Source organism: Anser anser, assembly GCF_964211835.1.
Source record: "Anser anser genome assembly, chromosome: 3".
NCBI lineage: Eukaryota > Metazoa > Chordata > Aves > Anseriformes > Anatidae > Anser > Anser anser.
Window position 1 is genome coordinate 20,548,732 of NC_139722.1, and position 27,613 is coordinate 20,576,344.

Genomic DNA, 27,613 nt, shown 5'->3' on the forward strand with positions numbered 1-27,613 from the left:
AGTCATATTAAATGTAACTCATTTGGTGGATTTAGAATTAGTTAAAATCTTGTAAAAGCAGTCACCCAAACTAAAAACTATTTCTGTTTTTCTCTACCTTCAACGTGCTCTCCAGTGTAGCAAAAAGTATATATATATATTTTGTCTGAGAAGATTTGCAGGGAGTTTATTTTTCCCCTTTGGTACACAGAGGCTCAAGTAAACAGCATCTGTAATATCTGACCTTCTGTGCACAGATTTCCCAGTGTGCCCTGAACAAACAGAAAAATCCAACCCTTTTGTATTTCGATCCCTTGACGTACAGGGATATGCTGTAAGGCACTCAAGATCAAAATATTTAAATAAATTCTGTTGATTTGAAAATTAAACAATAGAAGTAAAATCCATGGATTTTTCTTACACTTTCAGAATTTGTAATATATTTCAGAAAGGTCTGCTCAAAATCAATTTCTCATTGCAGAAAGCAGTAACTGCAATATAGTCTCAAAGCACATATTTCAGTTGTCCATCACTTTCCTTAACTTCAAACTTTGAGGAACAGTTTTTTAGACCTAATCTCTTCCCACAGGTTTGTTCTTTCTCTTTTAACATAAATTCACCATTTTTAGAACACCATGAAAAAGAACAGTGAAATATGCTTCTCTCACAGTAAAAGAAAAAAAAAGTTGCAATTTTTTTAACAGCACCACTGTCGCTGCTGCTGGTTTCAACTGCTGAAACTTGGCATGGAAAGACCTTTTGCTCTTGAGAAGAGCCTCTGAATGCTCTTGCAAGCGTTTGTTTTGAGTTGACCAAGTTGTGAGAATTTACAAATAACATGCTGGTTACATGCGACAGGTTTACTTTCTATATGTTTGCTAAGTTTGTAATACATGGAGTTAATCTCCTGTACTGCAGAATGAAATGTATCCCGCAGCTGCACAGATCTGAGAAAAAGCTTCAGCAGGAGTCCTGCTGTGGGTAGCATATGACAGAGAAAATCCAGTTACTGCAATGCAGACTGTGAGGTCTGCAGCAACTGAGTCAAAAGCTTCCTTTTTCCTTCTTTCCAGGAAACATCAAAACTTGCAGAGCTCTCATTCTGCTCCGTACTCTTCTTGTGTAGTTTGGGAGTCCTGTGGAAGAGAACTCTTCTGGTGACCCTTTGCTCAATGGAAATAGCTTCTGTTCTTACGGCACGAGAGCCTGGGCCCTTCAAGAAGATGCCTCCCAGCTTGACAGCTGCCTGCAAGGATGCCCTCACAGGCCAAGGCTGGGCACATATTTCAGATAAATAGAAGTATCTGCCTAAATATAGGCTTCCTTCAAAACTATGTGCATTCTGTGATACCAAGTGTGTTTCTGAGACGATATTCAATGTATATTGCAGTAATATCTGATGAAAGGGGGCAGAAAATAATGCAGAAATCCCAGTACTAATGAGAGTTTTCCAGTAATTTGGGATTCTTCTCAACAGTTCGTTTGGCAAGATTTCTATATCAAAACTTCATTTTTTTGACACACCTTGACTGGAATTAATTTCTTATGTGTCTGTGGTATTATAAGACAGTTGAAATATATCTGCAAAAACATACAAAAATTTCAAGCAGCTGTTTGAATGTGTGCCTTGTTAAAACAGTTTTAGATGTGCTCTTACTATTCTTTCAGTGACAGGAAGTGTTTAATGAATGAGGTTTAGAAAGAATGAGAACATACATGGAATGTATTAGAAAAATGGAAAATTTTAAATGTAGAATCCATTGACCACTTCTCAGTTAAAAATGCTGCATGTAAATTATAAACAATCTGCTGATATTTGCTAAATCATAAAATTATGTTTCATAGAATATCCAAGTTGGAAGGGACCCACAAGAATCATTGAGTACAATTCCTGGGTCCCAGAAGGACCACCCAAAAAATAAGAAAAGAAAAAAAAAATCAGACCATGTGTCTGAGAGTGTTGTCCCAATACTTCTAGAACTCCAGCAGGCTCAGTGCTGTGACCACTTCCCTGGGGAGCCTGTCCCAGTGCCCAACCACCCTCTCAGTGAAAAACTTTTTCATGATATTCAGCCTGACCCTCCCCTGTCCCAGCTCCATGCCGTTCCCTCGGGTCCTGTCGCTGTCCCCAGAGAGCAGAGCTCAGCGCCTGCCCCTCCGCTCCCCTCGTGAGGGAGCTGCAGGCCGCCATGAGGCCTCCCCTCAGTCTCCTCTTCTCTGGGCTGAACAAACCAAGTGACTTCAGAAGCTCCTCATACGTCTTCCCCTCCAGACCCTTTACCATCTTTGTTGCCCTCCTTTGGACACTCTCTAACAGTTTTATCCTTCTTATACTGTGGTGCCCAAAACTGCACAGGGTGCTTAAGGTGAGGCCACACCAGCGCAGAGCAGAGCAGGACCATCCCTTCCCTTGACTGGCTATCAAAGCTGTGCCTGATGCGTCCCAGGGTACAGTTGGCCCTCCTGGCTGCCAAGGCACACTGCTGGCTGATGTTCAGCTTGCTATCCACCAAAACCCTCAGATCCCTTTCTGTGGTGCTGCTCTCCAGCATCTCGTCCCCCAGTCTGTACGTATAAGCAGCGTTGCCCCTTCCCAGGTGCGGAATCCAGCACTTGCTCTTGTTAAACTTCATGCGGTTGGTGATTGCCCAGCTCTCTTATTTGTCCAGATCTCTCTGCAAGGCCTCATCACCTTCAACAGAGTCAACAACTCCACCCAATTTGGTATCATCCATGAACTTGCTCAAAAAACCTTCAGATCCTTCATCCCAATCATTTATGAAAACATTGAAGAGGACTGATCCTAAAATGGAGCCCTGGGGAACCCCACTAGTGACAGGTTGCCAGACTGATGTAACCCCATTTACAAGAACCCTTTGGGCCCAATCCATCAGTCAATTGTTCACTCATCTTATTATGCTTTTATCTAACTGTATTCTGGTCATTTTGTCCAGAAGGATACTGTGAGAGTCAGTATTGAAAACTTTACTGAAATCCATAGTGATTACATCAACAAGCTTCCTTGGTCAACAGGCCGGGTGATCTCGTCATAGAAGGAAATTAAGTTTTTAGACATGACCTTCTTCTAGTTGACCTTCCTCAGAACCCATGCTGGCTCTGACCAATGCTTGCATTGTCCTTTAAATGCTTTTCTTTAACTCCCAGAATAATCTTCTCCATAATTTTACCAGGCACTGAAGTGAGACTCACAGGCCTGTAATTGCCAGGATCTGTTTGATCTTTCTAATTTTGAAAGTCGCATTAGGTGCAGCATTTACAGTAAAGGAATGAAACACTTGTAAACACTTCATCATTAAAAGTGTAGGATTTGAATTTTAACTTTTGTAATTGGAGTAATCTTTTTTAATTCAAGCTTTCATGCAGTTCAAAGTACAGAGACTTTCCACAATGTAATTTAGACCAATCTGGATATTTTGATGTTGTTTTTTATTATTTGTATTATGGTAGTGTATTGATGTTTATGATTCTCTACACAAATATGTTTTAATACGAATGGCATGGGAAAATGCTGCTCTTAGAAAGGGCAGATAGACTTGCTAGGAAAAGTCTTGGAAGACAGAACTTTCAGTAAGCTCTTAATTGACTTAGGAAAAAAAGTCCATTAACACTGAAAGGCTTATGCATTTCTGGAAATTACATATGTGGCAATTTCCCTAAGGTTACACAGAGGGATAAAAGAGTTGTGAAGAGTACCCAAGCCTTCTAACAGACATTACAGTGATCACTTGACTAGAAAACTATTCAAATAATTCACATAATGCATCATTGGTATGACGTTAGCTATCCTTATCTCCATCTTTCTTGTCTACATGACCTATAAAGTCACAAAGATCTTGTGTAGAAGCTGCTAGAAGACAGTATTCCCAAATAATCCTTCAACATAAATTCATTTGGGTTTATGGCAGCTTTGTACACAATGGGAATAGATTAAGCAGTTTCCATATTTCTGACCTATAATCCAATTCTGTACCAAACAATGAGGGGCTCTCTGCAGTTCTTTTAGCCGCTGGAGAGAATAAACCAGCAATCCAAAGGTTTTGCATTGTCGTAGTATTGCTTCTTCTATCATAACACACGTAACATATGCATTTATACAAATCAGCTATTGAACTGAGGTGACTGCAAACAGCAACCATTTCAGGCATCCGTGCTAATATACCGAGGGCTGCTTGTCAGAGGGAACTGTCTACAAAATTAGCTCCAGAGAGCTTAAGGCAAAGATGAAACTAAATCTTGGAGGTATCAGCTCCTTCCTGTGTAAAATACATCAGAAAGCTAACAAAATCATTCTTAAAGGATTAAGTAGCATCCATAACTTGTAAAACTCTGTGGTTAGAAGTTCTTGATAAAGCCTACTGTAACAGAATATTTCAATAGATAAGGAGAATATTATGATCTGAAACTAATATAAAATTTTACTTGAAGAAGTGATTTAAATACACTATCAGTTTTAATACAAGATAATAGGGTCAAATATTTCAATGAGTCTCATGTAGAGAAGTGTTTTCATGTAGAGATAATCATCATAAATAGAAGAAATGCAGAAGCAGAAACAATAAAAATCACCAAAATAACCTATAAAGAGTAAACGTAAAGCACTATCAACATGAATTGATTTTAACTTCAGTGTCTCAGCAAAGGGATGTCTTTACTTATACCGGGATAGGTGCCATGCAAGAGATTATTGCTTTTTCTCACACTGGCTCACAGTCAGACTTGGGGAGGCTATCATAATGTTCAGCATACTACAAGGTTTAAGATAAGAAAAAAAATGAGGAAAGTGAGATTAGCACCGTGAAGAACCTTCACGTTTTAGTTTTATAACAGTAATGCAGCAAGAGGAATCATGAAATCCCCAGAGAATATGCAAGAAGAGGAAAACAGAATGAATTAGGAAAGATGAGATGTAATTACTGCTGCTCTCTGACCGGACTATATTTGTAATCCTGTGAAAGTAAACAGGTTTGTAGGTGACCTTTTGGGAAAGCAGCTAATGGAACACACAAACAGCAGACGGAGAAGTGTAAGGAGTTTAAGAACATTGAGATTCTAAATTAAATCCTTTGCTATTACCTTGGACATGACTAGGAAATGAAAAATATTTTTGAGATAATCCATTTAAATGTTTGTAATTCAAGAACTCTTAAATATGTCAACAACAACGAAAAGAAGCACCCATCAGAGACTACATGAACGTTTTTGGCTGTTTATTTTTAAATGTGACTGCTATTTATGAGGGTTCTTAATACTGCAACAGACCCATCAGTCATTGAATTCAGTTTCCTTCTGCTATAGTAAATAAAATCACATAGGCAGTTTTATTTTTAAAAAAAAATGTAATTTTGAAAATGACAGCAGGCTTGATAGGCTTGAAAGAAGTACACAGACACTATCTCTCAGGTCCTTTCAAACTGCTGAGCTGTCCTCTACCTTCTCTGTCCCCAAGATTGCTCTAATCTCTTATTGCTCCTCATGGTGGAAAAAGAAAATTGTTATAAATTCAGTTTAAGTATCAGATTAGAACCACTGGGTAACAAAATACAAGCGCCACTTAGTTAAAATATGCAGTATTAGACCTTAAACAGAAGAAACCAAGGGACAGTTTATAAAATCCATGATATACAGGTTGTAAACCTATACAATTCAATGGCACCTTTTAATTTTGTGTTGCACTGGAACTACTAAGAGATGCAAATTTCAACATCAGTGTAAAATGTTCAAAGCCTGTTGAAAATTCAAAGCTGAGTATAACCCTATGTGGATGTTTCACTTGATATTTTTGATTATGCTCATGGTTGTTTTGTACCTCTTATTAGTTACAAGAATTTTAAAATCCAGGGATGCAGTCATTTTTTAAAAATATATATGACTGAAATGTTATTCTCTAAATTGACTCATTCACTGTGGATTAGGTACAACTAAGGAGTCTGGAGTGCTCAGGATTTCTAACTTCAGAGTGTTAACTGATGACAGCAGGACAAGCTTTTAATAACATTTTTCCTTTATCAGCATCTTTCAGTCATTAAGCTGTTATTAATAAAATCAAGCCATTTTTATTAGTAGCAGGCAGCTACTCACACAATACCTGTGCTTCTTCACTGGCGCAGGTCGCTGGCACACATAGACATGCTTTCAGCTGCCTGCTGGTGCATGGCTGAGACAGCAGCTCCAGCTATTTGCTCAGAAGCACAGAGTTAAGTTATTCTGTAGCAGATACCAGAAAACAGCCTTAGTAATGCAAAATCACCTCTCAATCATAAAGTTATCTCTCATGAAAGAAAGATGGAAGCCTACACTTTCCTATTCATATATGCAGTGTATATGTGTACTGCCATCTATTACCAAGACAAATGCCTGATCACAGCTAGATGTATGATGGTATCTTTCACAGTCAATATTATACAATGGAAGATTAGTGATCCAGCAACCATACACTATATCAGCTGGCCCAAATTCATTTTTCCTCCAAAACCTATGTAGCAGTTATAATGCTTTTAGCTTTGGAAGTGTTATAGCATGGCTTCAGGATCCTGAGCACCAACAGGTTTTCCCTATTGATCTTCCCCCTGGTGATCTGGACACAATCATTGTGCTGTGTTTAAAAATGTACCATATATTTAAATTCTTAACAATATAACTAGGGGTTATTTTCTTTCATTATCAAAGTTGGAATCCATGTCTAGCAGATATCAATGCTGGATTACTTGAACAGCTGCTTTTTCAGGTCCCTAAAACAAACTAACGTGAGATAATGTGAATAATAATCCAGAAGCAGGGTATAATTATTTCTTCAGCATAAGCAAACCTATGCAAATCTTGCAGCATATATCTGACATTTCTTGAATACATTTTCACAGAAAGATTAAGATTCTGATATATCTTATTTGTTGTGTGCTTTAGTGTGTCTTCAGTCCATAAACGTGTTGATGATACCACAGTTTTCAAATCTATGTTCTTGATCTCACTTATTTGATTGTCTTCCCTCTTGCCAATTTTAAGCTTTTATTTATTATTATTTTTTTAATTTACTTTCATTTGGTTTGTTCTCTTTTTTTCCTATCCTAATGTTTTCTCTGTGTATACCTTTTGCTTTCTGTCTCCGTGAGCTCTCATTAAACACATTTGACTAACATTATACGGGTTACCTAAACTACATTGAACGTATTCATATTGATGTCTCTGGAAGCCAATGGAAGCCAATAGTCTTTTCTAAGATGGAGTTTGTCTCTCCTTAAAACAGGTATTTAGGAGGAGTCAAATTCTAAGACTGGTTATTTCTCCAACACTACCTACATGAGTAACCTGGGGGACCATCTCAGATGTCTAGCAAGTACACATCTAAAATCAAATGAGATATATCCAACACTGAGAGTTTCCTGAACAAATTCTGTGAAGAAGTGCTACTGAAGTTGATGCATCTAAAATCATTCCCACTGTTCAGAAGTTCCCTTGCTTGCAGCTGCTGCCATCTTTATACAGCTTGCTGTTGTTCCGGGCACTGTTGCTTCCTGTGTGCCAAAGACTTATGCTTTCCTTCTTTGTATGCTGTTCCACTCTCAACATTTCAACAGTCTTTGTTACAGCAGTTCAATTTAAAAGCAGGATGCTGAAGCTGTGTTTCATTCCACATCTAGCGTATTAATTGTCTCTTGCTGAAAAGGCTAAGCTGCTAGTATTTTGTGCATTTACTGGAATAAATGTCTGTGTGGGCGCCTGATTTTCTCTTCTGCAACAGACTCCTTTTTGCCTTGCCAGAACATGCAAGCTGATCTGAGTGAATGTTCTGTTTTTTAATTCTCTATGGTATAGTGAACTTAAGTCAACCTCTCCTAATGTCACTCTCTGTCTTAGGCTGCTGAGGTCCATTAATATCTGATCCCAAGTGGGGGTCTGTAAATTCATCAAAATTGAATATTCATCTCAAGATCACAAAAATCTTTATTAAATAATTCAAATATTTCTTACCTTTTCCTGCTTTATGAAATGAAAGTAAGATCTCTCAAAAGTTTTTTTTCTTGTTAGGAATGCAATGATCTGGAAACTTTTGTGGCACAGTCTGGCAACTTGTTCTTCTTGTCTTAACTGAAGGTAGTTAAATGACTGAGAGCAAGCAATTTATTTTTAAAAAATATATTTGTGTTGTTGCTTTTTGTGACTCCTCTCACATTCATGAAGAGATTTTTTTTTCTTTTCAGATCTTTATTTCAGCTGCATTCCCAGTGCTATATTTAAGTTGCTTCCACACTGTAATTGCTTTTTCCTCTGTGCCGACATTCAAAGATACTTTCTTCTGTTTCCGCTCTCATTTCAAGATGCTTTTTTCTTTGTTTGTTTGTTTATTTTTTTCCCTTTCCACTTTTGCTGTAACGACAGAGTTGCTGAGTTTTTTGGTGGTGTTTAAGAGGACTCTAATGTACAAACAGTTAAGCTACCAACACAGATAGAAAGATTTTAAAATGGAGAGAGAAGATCTGTGGACCATGTTTTCACATATTACATCTTGTGTAAACCAGGAAACTTATTTTAACCGGCCACTCTAACACTTTGGCTGTATATCTCATCCTCAGGTCCCTGAGGCTGCAGAAGCTTACTTTTCTAAAATCCATTACCCTTATTTTCTATGCACTATTAAACAAAAATACCGATTGTTATATATCTATATGTTCTAAATACTTGAGGGATTATTTCTTCAGCACAATGAAATGAAGATACTTTAATTTGGCAAAATACAGTAGTTGTATGTTTCAAGCAGCTCCAAAAATATTAAGCCATTTTATTTTACCCCAGAGGGACAATGTTCTGAGCTCACTAATGGTCTTATATTCCTTTACCAGAAAATTAAAGTTGTAAGTATTGGTAAGCCTATTGCTGTTTTTGTTATTGCTTTGTGTTCATGTTGGAAATAATTCATTGGCTAAAGTACAATTAAAATCTTATCTTTAAGAATCCGAGCATGATACTAGGGATATGTACTTGGAATGCTACAAAATATCTCTCTGCAGAATTACTGTGCTTTATTTTGTTTTACATTAAGGTTGTGTTTGTGACATTCCTCTGGTTTCTAATCAACATATATAGATTTTTAAATAAATCAGTAGAATGCTCTCAAGCCATATTTCAAGTCGTCTTACATTTAATTCCTGTCTGTGTATAATGCAATCCCTATAAGCTTATAGAATCACAGTGGTTCAGATGGTGTCTGAAATCTGCTATACTTCTAACAGGGCTCTTAATAGATGGTCTGGCTATATCTGTACTAGCAAATTAAACATGCCAAGGACGATCTACAGGCACAGAGGCTGTTAGGAAGCAGCAATTAAAATTCTGTAGCCTCCAAATGGGGAGGGAAAATGTGGGAGGTATACTACACTCAAAATACCCATGAATTCTATGAGAGATATGTTACTCAACCTGGACCATAACCATGCCAAATTTTGGCAGGTTGTTGTCTACTGACTCCATATGGAGATCTGGTGACCTGGAATATTTACTGATGCTAGTACAGATGTGACCTCTGAATCCTGAATCAGGAATTAATTCTGCTGTAAATAATTTGAGTTCTTTCCTGGCTTTAAGGAATTATTTATATTAGTCTTTTCATTTGTCCGTAACCTATAGCTTGCTACCTACATGTGTAACACACAAATTATTTTCCTGTGACTGAATCTGTTGTGTTGTTTTTTGTTTTTGTTTTTGTTTTTGTTTTTTTCCAGAGATTCTACTTGACTTTTCCAGAATTCTTCTGATCCTCCCTAATAGGAGGACACTTAGACAGTTACAAGCTTTCTGAAGAAGCTATAGATGGCAGGATAGCATCTACTTTTAGAAATCTCTGATATACGCAACAATTCTACATACATGCAACACTGTTTTAGCTGGAGGAAGTAGGAGCTCAAATGTTGCAGTCGGATGCCAATAATAGTCAGAAGCAAGTATTAAAAGCTCTAAAAATAGGGATTTAAATAGAAAGAGTAAAATAATTCCAGTCATAATATGGTAAATAACACTGAAACTGTGGCTCTGGTACTTTTTAGCTGGTGGGGATTCCCACTGTGCAATGCTATCTACTGGCAGCATGTAGTTGTCCTGGTATATTGTGGTGCGGGGCATTGTACTGGGATGTGAGTGCTATCCGTGCTTAGCAAGAGGGAGAAATAAAACTCAGTAAGATTTTAATGAGGATTATGAAGTTCCCATGGAGTTCCCGCTGCTGTCCAGGTAAGAACTGCCCCTGCACCTGAGTGAATTTCAGAAAAACAGACGCGGAGGTTCAAGTGAAATGCAACATTTTTTTATGAACACATACAACTAGTTTACACTTACGGAACAAATTAAGCAGTGCTCTTAGGCTATCTTTTTCTTCCTGATGACACCTCACTATAATTTATTAGTGATAATGAGTTCTGGAAGTAAGGGAAAGTACTGAGAAAGAGCTCTGGGAATAGTTCAAATAAATTACAAAATTAACAGTGTGCCCTGGCAGCCAGGAGGGCCAACTGTGTCCTGTGTCTGGCACAGCATTGCTAGCTGGTCAAGGGGAGGGATTGTCCTGCTCTGCTCTGCGCTGGTGTGGCCTCACCTTGAGTGCTGTGTACAGTTTAGGGCACCACAGTATAAGAAAGATATAAAACTGTTAGAGAGCGTCCCAAGGAGGGCAACAAAGATCGTAAAGCGTCTGGAGGGGAAGACATATGAGTGGCTGAAGTCACTTGTATTGTTCAGCCCAGAGCAGAGGAGACTGACAGGAGGCCTCATGGCGGCCTGCAGCTCCCTCATGAGGGGAGCGGAGGGGCAGGCGCTGAGCTCTGCTCTCTGGGGACAGCGACAGGACCCGAGGGAACGGCATGGAGCTGGGACAGGGGAGGTTGTAGTGTTTTTACCCAGCTGAGCAGCTGAGCTCCATTACAACCACTCTCACTCCCCCTCCTCAAAGGAAAAGAGGGATAAAATATGATGAAAAGGGTTCAAGGGTTGAGATAACGACAGGGGGATCACTCAACAATTATTGGCATGGGCAAAACAGATTTAGCATAGGGAGATTAATGTAATTTATTACCTATTACTAACAAGCTAGAGCAGTGAGAAACTAGAAGCAAACTACAAAAACCTCCTCCCCCCAAGCAGCGCAGGGGAACAGGGAATGGGGGCTGCGGTCAGTCCCTAATGCTTCATCTCCACCACTCCTTCACGGTCACTCTCTGCCCCTGCTCCATGTGGGGTCCCTCCCACGGGATGCCGTCCTTCCCGAACTGGGCCTGCAGGGGCAGCCCACAGGCAGCAGCTCTTCAAGAACTGCTCCCACACGGCTCCGTACCACCGGGTCCATCCGTCAGGAGCAAACTGCTCCAGCACGGGTCCCCCACGGGCGGCAGCTCCCCCCAGACCCCCTGCTCCTGCGTGGGCTCCTCTCCACGGGCTGCAGCTCCGGCCCGGGGCCTGCTCCTGCGGGGGCTCTCCATGGGCCGCAGCCTCCTCCAGGCCACATCCACCTGCTCCACCGGGGGCTCCTCCACGGGCTGCAGCGTGGAGATCTGCTCCGTGTGGGACCCATGGGCTGCAGGGGGACAGCCTGCTCCACCAGGGGCCTCTCCACAGGCCTCAGGGGAACTTGTGCTGCGTGCCTGGAGCACCTCCTGCCCTCCTTCTGCACTGACCTTGGGGGCTGCAGGGCTGGTTCTCACTCCTCGTTCTCCCAGCTGCTGTTGTGCAGCAGGTTTTTTTCCTTTCTTAAATCTGCTGTCACAAAGGTGCAAGCAACATCACTTATTGGCTTGACTCTGGGCAGTGGCAGGTCCCTTTGGAGCTGGCTGAAACTCTCTTATCTAACGTGGACGCAGCTGCTGGGCTCTGCTCACGGAGGCCACCCCTGCAGCCCCCCACTACCAAAACCTTGCTATGTAAACCCAATACACAGGTTCAGGCTGGATATTAGGAAAAGGTTTTTCACTGAAAAGAACCTGAAAAGGTTCTTCACATCACCAAGCCTGTCGGATTTCAAGAAGCATTTGGACAACACTGTCAGACATAACATCTGATTTTTGGGTGGTCTTGCGTGGAGCCAGGAGTTGGACTTGATGAGCCTTGTGGGTGCCTTCTAAGTCAGGATATTCTACGATTTTCTAAATATTAAGGAACAACTTTCCATTAATAGCTTTGGCTAATTTTTGCGAGCATCTTTATTCTCAACAATGGAATTTTCTATAAAAGAGCAATATGAAAGTAACAGATTTTCAAATTATAGAGCTCACAGCTGAACACTTAAACCCGAAGCAGCAACTCAGAAATATGGGTGTAAGGAGCTTCTTACCTACAGCTATTTCTCTAAAAATAAGCACACAAAAATACTTATGCACAGTTTCTTAAGCAGAAGAAATGCAAGAAAACAGCAAATACATGGAAAGATTCAGGAAAGCTTCTCAACAGAAGTTGTAAATGCTTTATTGCTCATGAGTGTTTGTGATATTTCTGCCTCTCTGACACCTAATGTTTGCTTCTCCTGTCCTCTTTGATACTTTCTCATTTCTCCCACACTAGTCTATGTGTTTTGTCCCTTTGTTTCCTTGCCTGCACCACTGTCATTGCTGTCCCACTCTCTGTCTAGCTGACACATCTATTCACTTCGATATTTTATGTGAAGCTGTCACATTAAATTCAGTTTATTAGCACAACATTTGTACGAAATGATTTTATGGTTTAGCTATATTTTTTTCTAGATATTTTTTCCCAAAATTATTGCAATATGGGAAGCCAAATACAAAAAGTGAAGAAGGTGAACTGAAATTTTAGATCACATTTTAAGACTGACATTCTCATGTTCCATAAAAAGTTTGACAGGCCTATTTAGTCACCTTTTTAAAAGCAAGCCTGATTTTATTCTATTAGGCTATAATATAATCCATAAATGTACCCTATACATGTCAGTATTCTGTAATTTGTTGACATCTTTTAGATAGAAATAAATAACCTCCTATCTTATTGCTTATGCAGTCCTCCTTTTCATCATGGTGAGAAACAGGCAAAATGACTACACTGCCTCAACTGAAACAGGAATTAATTAGCTGTATCAGTACTTTGTGAAGGATTAGTACAGAGCAAAACCAAAGTCTGAGTCCAAAAACCTGAAAAACAAATCACTTAATGTTGCATAACAAGCTCTTATGAAGCAAAGCAGTCACGTAAGTTTCTTAGAACAGAATAACTTCACCTATTCCAAAACACTGTCGGATATGTAAGACATGGAGCTATAGGTGTTCCCAAGCTAGCACTATGGATGCGGGGAACATGCATCAGAATGCACGATGGCCTTCACCTGCTACATTTGGTCCAACACTTATGATAAGGAATGAAGAGAGTTGTGGACAGCTTCTCCATTTACACAGAATTAAGTACAGAATGGCAGAATGAAGTACAAGGAACTACCTACCTGACTTTTCTTTTCAAGAACATAGCAGCTTTCATAAATTCTGGCTTTTCACAAGCTTGCTGATTTTCTGGCTGGCCTGCTAAATTATGTCAAAGTAGTTTTGATTTCTTACAGAAAGAAATAGTTCCCAAATATGTCAGTGACTGCAATAACAGTTAAATGTCATTGTATGCTCAGGAATTAATTCATTCACCAAACAAATCTGAACTTGGACCCATTTTTCAACCTTCAGCTTCAGACTTGAACATGAAATTGGTTGTTAAACCTCATTTTTTCCAGCTGTATCAGTTGGTCTAATAATGGCATTTATATTCTGTGGTAGATTCTGAACACCGTAGCTACCCAAAAACCAAGCTAATACAAAATCATTTAAAACTGGAGAATATTAATGAATAAATTGCAAAATACACTTTCTGGGTATTTTTCAGAACATTTTCCTTTTTTTGATGTTGTTGTTTTGTTTGTTTGTTTATTTGTTTGTTTGTTTTTTACCACCTCTTATGAAGAATGTTAAACAGAGGTTAAGTATGGAAATAGTTACATCACTGAAAATAGAGACTATGAGTGGAAAAAAATCAAAACGCCATTGTATTTACAGATATTTTCTTTATTGTAAACTATAGCACCATGGTGCATGTTCACGTCATTTTCCAGTGATCTTTCAGTACAACAAAATTATTATTTTTTTTATTGTTAATATTATTTTATTTTTATTTCTTTCTTAGAGAGAGAGAGATTTTTAAGGTTTATTTGTTTATTTTGATCTTGATGTCTCTTCTGGAGCATCACGATTGCAGGGGGTATCAAAGGCTCAGTAACAGCAGAGTAACCAAAAGGTCTGGGGAAATTAAGAATCACAGAATCATCTAGGTTGGAAGAGACCTCCAAGATTACCTAGTCCAACCTCTGACCTAACACTAACAAGTCCTCCACTAAACCATATCACTAAGCTCTACATCTAAACATCTTTTAAAGACATCCAGGGATGGTGACTCGGCTTGACCTTGTCTCCTTTCAGCTTCCTCTGGGTGCTCAGGTGCCTTGACCTGCTCAGCTGCCATCAGGGTAGCAGCAGTAAAGCAGTGCTGGAAAGAACTGGGGTGGGAAAGGACTTCAAATTCTCTACTGGAGTCTGAAATGGCTCTCTACATTCACGTTAATGGAATGAGACAAACCTCAGACCTTTTCACTGAACAGACACAGATACAAACTTATACGTTTCTTTGGAAAATGTTTACCTCGTTCGTCAGTGCTGGAACTGAATCAGAGGATTCAGGCAATAAAGGTAATACTGTCACTGCAAAGGTGGAGAAAGCAGTTTGGCTGGGCAATGATGGCTGCTGGTTACTGAGGCACTTTGTGACCATTCCCTGGCAAATATCTTTCCCTGGCAAATATCTTTCCCCCAAGAATCACTAGAAAGAAGCAAGCAGCCTCAGTGGTATGTATGAGACCTGATTACATTACCTGGAGTCCCACAAGCAGGGTGGTACCATAGCTGTTCTGAGCAAGTGGGAAGGAAGTTGTCTCTCTGCTTTTTCTCTAGTGAGCAGAGAGCAGCTGGGAGGTGAGCAGACATCAATGCCAGCTGAGCCTCAGTGTAGCTTTACAACAAATTAATTCATTAGCTGGGATATGTGGGTTTACATGAGTCTTGAATGATTAATAGCATAACAAGTGCACTGCAGACACTCAGAGGGCACTAAAAACATATGGATTTAAAAATTCTTCTGAGGAAAATTCTTGTTCTTACCCTGAGACCTAAGTAACCTGCTTCACTTCTTGTTCATATATATCTAGATGGACCTAAGATAAAATAAGCCCATTTTCTACTGCTGTTTTCCAGAATTCACTTACTTCGTACCATGGCAAGTACTCCAAATGCCTTGTTAAAACAACTCAAATGTCTGGGAAGTTCTTCTTTGGACCAGCAGGAGAGCATGAAGAGTCAAATAGACTAAACAAAAGCATAATATAGATGGGGAAAACTGATTATTAGAGGTTACATAGTTAACAATGAAATAGATCAGCTTTGAAGGAGGAATTTGTTCAGAACCTTTCTTTTTTTTTTTTTTCTTTTTTCTTTTTTTAGTCCATTTGGTTCTTGTTGATCTTGTTTGTGTACATATGGAAATGTATACATTCATGTCAAAAATGTTCAAAACTAGCTGAGCATTTATTCACAAGTAGAACTATCTGCAATAATCATTTGCTACCAAAACCAATAATTTCAGTAAGATGTTGGCTGTCTTTCAATCCCATCTTAGTTTCAATATAGAAGTAAGTTGCATTTATAAATATATCTTCTTTAGATGCTGGTTCAGATGCATCATGCTTTAGGCAGGGAAAAATGCTAGAAATGACATCACTGCAGGATGGAAATCTATGAGCCAAATCCGCCTGACGGTGCATTGAAAATAAGACTCTTTTTTTTTTCTTTCTTTCTCCCAACATGTTGTTTAGATTTTTGTGTAATAGAATTAAACATTTCGAGTTTCAATGAGAATAAACAAATAGCTGAAAGTTAAAGTGCTCCTGCATTCATCTTAGTAGTGTGCTAACTGAAAACAAATGGTGACAGATTCATTGCCAGTATTGTTTATGTATATAGTTTGATTTAATCAAAACTGCATAATTGCTTACTGTTGTGAATCATTTAAAAGCATATTTCAAATTGATGAAATGGAACATAAAAATCTGTTTTAAATGACTGTCATTTAATACTGAATTATTTTATCTTAAGCTTGATAGGGTTACATTTTCTATATTATCTGGGTAGAATAGTCTCATAATATTTGAAATTTCTTAGGTCATAATGTCTAGAATAAGTAGTGGTCGTGAACAGTCAAAGGAAGAATAATCTGCTAGAAAGGCGTCACTGAGCAGCTGCTGCAGTTAACTGTAGAAAGCAAGAGCAGAGGAGATAAAACAGACTGCCACAGCCTCATTTCCTGAAAAAGCAAGCTTTATACAAACATGGTGCACATACATAAGTATTTCTCTATGTTTCTTCCTACATTTTTTAATACATGGCTATACCACAGTTAAAAATAACAAATTCGTGGATTTGGCATGGAACAGAGGAAAAAGACTGTGCTACTGATACAACTGAAGGAATCCTTTGAATTTATTAGACATCAATGATCTGAATCAATTTCTTAGACATCAATGCGGCCTTATAATGCCACTGCCAACGTAAATATTTTACTTCCATTCAAAGTTAACTAGCAGGCACAAATATAAAGGAAATCATACATCACTGGTTCCAGTGTTTACAAAAGTATTTATGTCTATTTTAAGAACAATATTAAAAAGTAACTGTTTTTGTTAGATCCTGGGATTACAAGTTTAAAGTATGGATCTGTAGCACTGAAATAAAATCTGTATGGTTCAAGCTTTCTTACAGAATACTCTCAAGATACAGCCTTTGATCTATACATGTAGATTAAATGTCCAGTATAGAATAACTCAATATCCTACCTCAGATACTAGATAGCAGCTCATATATAGGGAAAGAGTATAATTACCATTAACAACCATGCAAATTTTAGAGCTTGATAAAGCTTTCCAGGTGGAGATTTCTGCTTCATGTTTGGTCTTTCCCCATACAGAAGCTGCTCTGTAGTGCTGACAAGCCTTGCTGATATTATCTTCACAGAAGTAGTTTCAGATTTTAGAAGTTCAATAATTTTTATTTGTCTAATATTGTCTACAGTAGGTATAGTCCTAGTTCCTAATTGATGAAATTCATTGAAGTTAAATAAAGTTAATTTGCTTAATGTTGCTTGCATTAGGTACAAGTCTTAATTTCAGATTGTTGAAAGTGTCATCCATCAGTTGTAGTGGAAGAACCAAGAAAAAATGGATGGTGGAAATACATGAGTCAAAGATGATGTTGAGGGGCTATCTCAGAACAGATGCAAAGGCAGAGGAATTAAAGTTTCTTCTTGGAAAGTACACACTTTCTAGGCTGGATGTAGGTGAGCTACTACTAAGTACTTACATGTTCATATAATCACATGGCTAAGAGGAAGTTGGAATTCAGATGTCATTACTGGCCAGTGCCAAAGATCCTTCCACTTGCTTTCAGAAATTTTACCCTATGCTGCAGAAGACAAACTTTCTGCTTGAAAGTATTCTTGCTCACCAGCAGGAATTCTTTTAATAGTTACAATCTTTTTTAACTGTTTTATCTGCTTTTTATCTGGTTAGATATCAAATGAATATATTACCCACATAATTTCTGTGGATTCTTAACATTTGTATAGTTATTTAAGTAACTGTAATTCGGCAATGTAATATTATCACTATCAAGGCGTCTGTTATTTTGCATTCAATCCGAAGTGGTACTATGTCCCAGAGGAGATCTTCCAACAGTTACCAGCTGTTCCAGGATTTCTGTTCTGGTGCACATCAGAAATGTATAACAAATCAGACAAAAAGCTACACTAGTTAATTAATTAAAAGAAGGAGAAATACTAAATGTTTGCAGCACTAAATAGATCTGTACAAGAGCCTTGAACAATGCTTCAGTGACTTTAATTTGCATAGCAGTTGGCAGTGCAACCTCCTTTGTTAACCAAATTTTTATTCACCATGAAACTTTCATTCTTATACATACTAAAAATATGTGTATAAATTGAGTTACTTATGATCTGTTGATAAACTCTTATTAGTTACTGTAGATAATTGCAACACAGTAAAGGAATGAACGTGAATTTTATTATAGGAGGTGTGAATACAAAATCTGTCTACTATCCCTTTTCAAGTAACTGAATTAAATTTCTGGGCAGTTCAATTACAACTTGCTTGAGCATGGCATTACATCTTCTGCAATGTGCTGCCAAATTGAATGACATCTCCAGATGATTAGATTTCATTTAAAGTAGAATTTCAGCAGTGTAAAAGCTGTAATGTGCTACCGTCTATACAAATATCATAATTCATTATAGAGTAACAGGATATTTATATTGAGGTCTTTAGGACATGGTGATTAAAAGAATACAAATAACTTCTACTGTACTCTTAAACCACTGACAGCTTTACCACAGTAAAAGTGTCAGGGTGAGGCCCTTAAAGCTATAAAATAATTTAAAATGTTGCATGTCTTTCACATATTTTACAGACTAATCATTTCAATTAAAATTGAATTGTCAGAGTGTGTAGCTTTTAGGAAAGCTGACTGAATCACAGACCAAACTTACGGTGAAGGAAAATGACAGGGAGTGTTTCACAGAACCATAGAATAATTTAGTTTGCAAGGGACCTCCGAGGATCATCTAGCACAGCCTCCTGCCTGATGCATGGTCAACTATAACTAGAGTTATCTCCAGGGTTGGAGATCCCACACTACTGGGCAACCTGTGACAACATTTAACCACTCAGTGGGATGGATCTAGTCAAAATTTCCTTTGTTGCAAGTTGTGTCCATTGGTTCCTGTCATATTCCTACAAGCTTCCAAGAAGCACCTGGCTCTTTGCTTTGCATCCTCCCATTAGGTAGATGAAGACCACATAAGATAACCCTGACTGCATAGATATTTATTCATTGTTGTACTGCATTATCTGCAACTTCCTTAGATTTTTATTTTATATTCTTAAGGCAGCTCTTTAGCCTTTGTTGGAATACTTGTGTCTCAACTCCAAATATTATGTAATTTGCTGTTCAGATATCACCCTGCCTATAAACAATGAAGGGAAAATAATCTTTCAAGTTCCTTCTCAGCAGCCAAGGATTTTTAAAGGGGGTAGGGACTTCAGTACAATATATTATCACTTTAGTTCACTTGCATTCAGCAAGCCAAATAATAGTAAGTAGTCTGCTCTGGAAGGCTATATCTAGAAAGTGTTAGACTAGACGATAAGGGAGAAATATGGGAGATCTAGATCTCACAAAAATGAAAAAGAGAAGTGTCACCTCACCAAACGTAGCTATTACTTTGTCAGACACAACCAGAAATTTCTCCTATTGATATCCCTAAGGCAGGAAGTTCTAATAATGCTTTTTGAAGATGTATATAGCTAAGGACTTTATTTAGATATGATAACTTTCTATATATAATACTGTTACTCAGTATTGATACATTACTAGTAATAATTCTGTTAGTGAAACATGTATCTATCAAAAAAAAGTATAATTATAGTGTGATTAGAGAAGCTTTGTATGCATTTTAAGGCGTTTTATATATCCATAGATTAAAAGAAATTCTTAACAAAAATAAGAAACCAAATGTAAATATATGAACATATATAGACTAAACATATTGCACCATGAAATTAAGATGATATTTGAAAATGCATTAGAAGAACTAGGCAGAGTGTGCCACAGTTCTTGTCCTCTTCCACATATATTCAGGAGGGATTTTGCACACAAGACATCTCTTCCCCAGAAGAGAAGTTGTTATAGGTTTGTAGCCTGTGCATTTCTGTCAACTTGAGCCTGTTGCCAGTGACTGAACACTCAGTGATTTAACAGGTGGCCCAGGGAATCAAGGCTGTCATGGTATCTAACTGATATCATTCACATATAAAGTCCACCACAGATGGACAAAAATATAAAACCCACAATGTGTTAAAAACTAAAAAAAATACTATTAAATTTCCATTACAACCATCTTACTGGTAACAGGTATACTTCAGACAGATGTATGATTCATGAAAATGAGTAATTAATTATAAAGGACTGTCTCAAAATGCACTTAGCAGATGCCATCACAATTATTTAAGTGCCACTTCAAAGTGAGTAACATCAGCAGTTTAATTATCCCATGTAAAAAAAATTATTCTATGTTAATCTAAGAACTAGCTTGTATTGAACTTTGTAGAGCCTGACTGCAGGGTTGTGAGAATATTCTTCCATTAACCTTTAGATAGATCCTTGTGTAATGTTCCCAGATGCTACACATAACACTGAGAAAACCGCATCTTGGAAATATTTCCCTGGAGCAGAGAGAAGGTGGAAAAATACTTGAAGTTCACTCATTCTGACTATTTCAAAATTACTGTACTACTCCCATCTAGTACTTGTGTTGCCTTAATACAAGGAACTTTATCAAATGAACAAATTATGCCTAATAATTTTAGTGCCTTCAGCACTGCACATCATGCCACTGCTTTGTACTGGGATGGGGCATAGGGGAGAGGGAGTCGGTGCAGGGTTCTTTCTGGATCACAGTAAGAAAGGCCCAACAACAAATGGCTTAGTATTACAGCAAGTTAACTGGAGAGATTAAAAAAAAACAAACAACAAACCATAGATCGTGAGTAAGTCAGATGCTGGGTACCCTTCATTTGTGCAGATGGATCTTCCCAGTGTAGACACAGATGTATCTTCCCTGCGTAGACACACTGCACAGATCCCCTCCATCCATCCATGGAGGAAGGTTCCTTCTTTTTGATCATTTGAGGTATTATATAATTTTCTTGTAAGAAAACAATTCCATCCATAAAGGATGTTCTCACAATAACTTCTTGCTGTACTTTTAGATACAGGCAAGCCCATGCAGGTGGTGTAATTGCTGGTACTGAGTGGCAGCTGCCTGGGGACTCCTCTTTTAGAACGAGCTGGCTGAGGTTATCCTGCAGCCAAGGGGTCTTGTGCAACACAGCACAACTTCAAGACCAGGCTGTATGTACAGCATAGTGCAGCACAGCACAGGCCTGGACCTACTCAGTTTACCTGCTATGTTGATCACTAAATCTTCAATGTACAAGGTCTTCAGGTCAGGATCACTACAACCACCTATGTGGACATTTATTTTGTGGAGAAGTTGGCAATAGATGGGATCTTGCCTTGGCCGGAAAGCTTATCACCCCGATTCTGTAATTTTTTGACTGAAAGTAAGGGAGGTTTCTTTCTTGTTCTCTGCATTGGAATCATGGAAAAATCTTCTATGTCTGTAACACCAGAAGACATGAAACTGAACCTGTGGTCTGGCATTGACAATTATATAACGTTGATTTTGCCCTACTTATTCACTGAAAGCTTAATTAAGGACTTTTTTGAATTGCTTATCAATTTTTTGGACGCTGAACAACTGTCCCCACTATGAACTGCAGTGTTTTTAACGCACTACGTCAACAATGTATTGTGCTAAAATGGTATAGAAGTGCAAACGAACATTTTGGTGATGTTCAACACCTTGTTGTTTACCTGAGCCTAATTTCTGAAGGCAAAGGGCTGTGTCAGATAACTACTGACCAAGATATTTCAGTGTATTGAACATTCCAGTAAACTCAAGTTGTCTATTAGTGTTTTCCCAGAAAATGGTGAGAAGATGTCCCTTACTGAATACTGCTAACGCTGTGTGGAATAAAATAGATGATTGAAGCAGACATAGACAGTGAAATTTGATTGAATTTTTAGGGTTGAGGAAGCCACAGCTCATTTCACATTTTGTACTTAATGTCATCTCGAAACTGGAAAGCTGTGATTTGGTTTCTGTCAACTATATTTCTGCAATATGTTATTTTTTGGCATTACAGTCCGTCATTATGTTGTTCTGATAGACAGTAAATGTCCCTTTGTAATTATAGATGATAGTATTCTTGTGTTCTTCCAAAGTTTAAATCCACTTAGATCTGCTTTTGATTAATAACTTTATAGATTCAAAGGTTGCACTTTGAAGTCAGTCTTTGTTACCACATCTAGATCACGAGAGTGATATATTTGGTTTAGTGATCACAGTTCTTGTTATTCAGCATTTTCTATTTCTGAACATTCAAAGTCTGAGCTGCCAGTCTCACAGTTGTGTGCAATATTGTTTTTGTCATCTTCACTTTGAATGCACAAATAGCAATGCAAGTATACAATGCTTTTTTGAAAGACATTCAGATAACTCTTTGAGAGTCGCTTAAGAACTGAATTAGAGTGTACAATGGCACAGTACTTTAAAGGTAAATAAGCATCCGGTCTCGGAGTCTGAACTAGTTACAAACCAGAGTCCACTGAACTGCATTTGTTTAGCCCTGTGATTGGTACTATGCTTCTGCAGTCAAAATCACAAAATGACAATGAATGGACCCTGACACCTATCTTCTTGATTGTGACATTTCTCACTTAAGTATTTGTATAAGTCCTACCTACCTAGTTTCTTCAAAGGTTTTGTTTTTCCTCTGTTAAGGAAAATGAAGGACTCAAAAACTTTTCACTGTGAATATGCTGTTTCAGTTATATATAGCCTGGGGTATCTTGGATCAACCATGATCTAATCAAGTACAGAACTTAAAAGGAATCATAGATCTTGAAAACCCTTACAAAAAGATCCATTAAGTCCTGAAATGACATGACTTTGGTATTTGGGCTTATTGAAGCTCTTTGAACTTTACACATCTTCTGTGCTTGCTTATGAGAACGTCTGTTTGCACCTTCTACTTCAGAGCTTGGTTCCTACTTCCACCACCTATGCTTCAAACAAACCTGTGTTATTTTAAACTGCTTCCAAATCTATTGAGGTTACGTAATAAATAATAGTAGTAGTAGATGTATAAACAAAACTGGTACTATAGCATCTAATTTCCACATTGTTGGCAATCTTGGAATGTTGCATAGAAAGGGAAGAGATTAATTTTGAGCTTAAAGTACCTGTGTCTACACATACATGGAAATATGTAAGCTGGGTGCTTGACTCGCCCTCTGAGTGCTAAAAATTTTTAGTGCTACTTGAGGTGATCTGGAGCCTTCTGTCTGTTGTGCAGCTCAGAAAGACTTAGATCTACGCTAGTGCCCACATCATATCTACTAACCACATTGTAGATGACTCAGATATTCTAGTGCTATATCACATGGCACTAGATGCTTTTTTCTGGATACCCAAATCAATCCCAGTGTCTAAGAGCCTATTTTAGCGAGCAGAGTTCTAGTCAATCCAGGCAATGGAGCCTTGAGAATAATTCAATTTACTGCCTGAAGAAGACACTTGGTGACTGGTCAGAATATTTGCAGCGTAAACTGGTTTCTGTATACTGGCTCAATTCAGGTGGTTAAACGTAGACATTCAGTTCAGCTTATTAAATGCATCTCTTCCTACCTGTGATGCCCATATAGATTTCAGATGCAGCTTAAAAAGGTCAAGGACCTCTTGTAGGTTAAATATCAGTTCTTCAGTGTCATGCAGATGTTTCCAGTATGTTGGAGCATCTCAAATGGTACAAACAAGATGCCTACCTTTAGGCAGATGAACTCAGCCTATAATGTTCAGTAGGTAAAATAGGAGCTAACACTCATGCTGTATAAATAAGCAACTATGTGCAAACACACAAGTCTTGGTAACCTGCATACTCTATCAGTGGAGAACTCTGGCCACACAATATACCTCACTCATTTTCTGCAGTCTCTAAATGTACCGTTTACTATCCCAGCCCATGTATTCTGAAGAATTAAAATCGAATCAGAAACACAGGGCTGGTGTATTTTTCCCAACATAAATGATCTATCACTAAATAACGATCCAATTCCTTTTTCTTGATTCTTTCATATGGTTATCTGGTACAAATATTCCTTAAATAATATTCCTTAAGATATTTTTTGCCCACGAGGCTCACATACTAATGCCACGTTTGACTAACTCTTTTTTGTGATTGCAAGAATTTTATGAGCTCAGTTTATGCAGATTATATTTTCATATTTATTGAATCTGAATCTTGACTTCCCATCATGGCAACTTGCTTGTGTTGGGAATTAATTTTGGTAATGTGCCAGTCATATTCTCGTAACTTACAGTGACTAATGACAAGTGCTTACCAAAGTATTATGTATCTATATCATCTGATGGTCCTCTATGTTTATGAGGTGAGATATTCTGTGACCCCTGAGCAAGGATGTATGTATGATTAAAATAGGCTAATCAAACATTATTCATGTCATCAGTAAGTCACCTCTTAAAGGCTGTAAGGAAAAATATCAACTACATAAGGGAAAGCAACTAATTGTGCGGGTTCCTTAAGTCAGAACTGGGCACGGAAAACTAATCACTCAAATATCTAGTAAATAAGTATTGCTATATATTATTATTGTAATAATTAAAGGGAAATATATATTGGTTCTGTTTAGAAGTCTTAGCATTCTATTGCTTTTGTTTGGTCTGACACTTTGCCCTGGAGGTTTGCTTGTAATTTTGATGCAATGTTCTACAGGTATAACATTTCATTTGACAGTATTGTTGAAGTTAAACAACTGTCAGGAGATAGTATCATCCTGAAGGTTAATTAATTTTAGATTTCAGAAAAAGCCACTTTTATAGATGAATGAGAACAATATATATATATTTTTCTGTTCTAATAGGACAATCTTATGTATGTATTATGAAAATAACTGGCCAGTATTCATTACACTGAAGATATATATATATATAAATATATATATATATTTATTTAATAGTGGAAATTGGCTTGCTGAAAAGTGAGAAAACAATGAGAAAGTGGAAAAAAAAAAAGAAAACTATTAATGAAAATAACTTTACTCTGTGAAGCAGCACTAGAGTAAAGGTCACTAATCTAATGACAAACAATATCCTGTAACACAGCCAGGGGGCTGAACAAGGTGAGACCACTGCCAGCTAAATTTTGTTTTATTCAATTAGTTATTATAACATTCATCCATATCACAGATTAGGTCACATGGTGTTACAGGTGTTTCTGACTTTCTTTAAAGTACTTTTTTTCCTTCTGCTGTCTCTATATAGTATTTGGTTATTCAGAAATTGTAGCATATAATTTTTAACTGCTTAAGAAGGTCAGTGTAATTTAAATCTGCTATACTTAAATATTTTATAACAGCTTAAAAATTGTTTCAGAAATAAAGATCTATTTTACAGTCTGGAAAAAAATAAAGATACCTAGATAAGTCCTTGTATCCTGGGTCCTGGTGGACAGCAAGTTGAACATGAGCCAGCAATGTGTCCTTGCAGCAAAGAAGGCTAGTGATGTCCTGTCCTTCATTAGGTAGTCTATTGCCAGCAGGTCAAGAGAGGTGATCTTTCCACTCTTTTCAGCATTTGTGAGGTCACATCTGGAGTACTGCATTCAGTTTTGGGTTCCTCAATATGAGAAAGACATTGACATAATGAAGAGAGTCCAATGAAGGACCATTAAGATAATTAAGGGACTAGAGCACCTCTCTTAAGAGGAGAGGCTGAGTGAGTTGGGGCTGATCAGACTGGAGAAAAGGAGGCTTAGGGGGAATCTCATCAGTATATATAAATACCTGAAGGGAGCATGCAATTAAGTTGGAGCCAGGCTCTTGGACAAGCAGGACAATGGGCAGTGGGTACAAACAGGAACATGGGAGGTTCTTTCTAAACATCAGGAAGCATGTCTTTACTGTGTGGGTGACGGAGCACTGGCACAGGTTGACCAGACAGGTTGTCGAGTCTCCCTCGTAGAAGATCCTCCAAAGCCACCTGGACATGGGCCTGGGCAACCTGCTCTGGGTAGCCCTGCTTGAGGAGGGTTTGGATCAAATGCCTCCAGAGTCCCTTCCAACCTCAGTCAGTCTGTGATTCTATGTTTCTAAGTGTTGTGTATCCACACTGAGATAAATTCTCCTGATTTTAAAATGCAAAGAATTTTTTTTTTGTTCAAGATCTTTCTTGATCCTGTGTGAATTCCACAAAGAGGTGCAATATAATTAACCACAAAATAGCATTTTATATGTAAAATGTGGAAAAGATGGAAAAACTTGCATGTTCAGTGACATGACCTTTACAATGATTGTAGCATTCCTAGTTCCAGACTGAAGACTCATGTCTTTTTTAAATTATTCATTTAGTATTTATTTTAATTGACCCAGTATACAATCTGTCTGACTGAAGTAAGCTGAAGCATATATAGCATCAGGAATATTCTCTCACTTGCAAACTTAGTGACAATGCCAAAGCCAGTTGCTCCTCTTCTGCATGTTCAAATCACCTGCAAATGTCAGTGTTTCCCAATGTACTTACTCAACAAATTGAGCATGTGTATTTTATTTTTTTGACCGTAATTCCTTACGCAAAGGAAATAAGTGTAGCATGATGCTAGAATACACCTTTGGTATAGTAGGGCTTTTATTCAGATAAGGAAGGAATACATAGTACTACCACGATATGAGTAATAATAGCAAGCAATGCAGCCTTATCACATATTTTATAAGAGACACCAAAATATGAGTGGAAAGCCATTTCTAAATAAAATCTTTTGATTTTAATTGCCATAAATAACACAAAGAGATAATATGTTGTGAATTCCTCAAAAATTTGCAAGTCTTCATTTGAGAAATACAGGAATAAACAAGCCTGGTACATTGATTGCTGTGACAATTCAAGTAAAAACTAATCAAATATTTCAATAATATCTTGAAGGAAAAAGTGAGCCAGCCTCACGTGTGTGTCAAGAACAGATTCTCTATCAATGTAGTTGCAAGCACTAATCCTTCCATAAATATTCACGCAGTAAATCTACAAAGTTTGTACATATGCTGTGAAAATTTTCTCAAAGGAAAAAAAAATCCTTCCTGAAAATGTGCTTCATGTTGAAATTTCCATGTTCTTTGGAAATGAGTACTATTTCTAGAACAATGTTGCACACACAGACCTAAATTCATGTTGGGATTTGTATAGACCTTTAATTTCAGACATGTAATTAGTCTTAGTCAGTTAGTATGTTAATGTTTATGCACGAAGTTACTAACTATATTTAAGTATTTTGCTGAATTGGGGTCACATAACGGCAAACCAACAGGAGCCCAATCTTTGGCAGATCTTAACAGGGAACTCTCTAGGAGTTGATATTGCTACTGCAGCTGACAGAGACAACTTAGAAATTGAAAAATCATTAATGAAAGCTTAACATTTTTTAAAATAAAATAGAACAAAATCCCTAAGGCAGATAACTGTGGAAACTTTCATGAAACAAGGAGAGTTGAAGACATGATTCTGTTTCATCAGTAAGGACAGAAGTAAAACTATAAGCCGTATGCTGGTATGGCAAAGCATAATATATTAAAAAGAATTCTAATGTCTTTTTCTCTTTCATCTTTTTTTCATGCTTTCAAAGATAAGCACTATATGAGATTAATATTAGAATGACAGGGACACTGAACTGGAAATTCATTGGGGATTTAAAATACCATGTTTCAGGATTTACTGAAGGGATGGGGAAAATAAAACAGGAAATGGCATATTCAGTGCAGTAAAGCAGCAAGATGCTTTTATA

At 37.8% G+C, this 27,613-nt stretch overlaps 1 long non-coding RNA gene across 3 annotated transcripts in view; it reads left to right on the plus strand.

Moving 5' to 3' along the window:
* LOC310897217 overlaps window positions 1–7,232 on the plus strand; it is a 39,806-nt gene extending 32,574 nt beyond the window's left edge. For all 3 annotated transcript variants that reach the window (XR_014582135.1, XR_014582136.1, XR_014582137.1), the window contains one exon: window positions 1,053–7,232. This is a non-coding gene — a long non-coding RNA (uncharacterized lncRNA). The remainder of the gene's footprint in view (window positions 1–1,052) is intronic.
* Window positions 7,233–27,613: the final 20,381 nt, after the last annotated feature.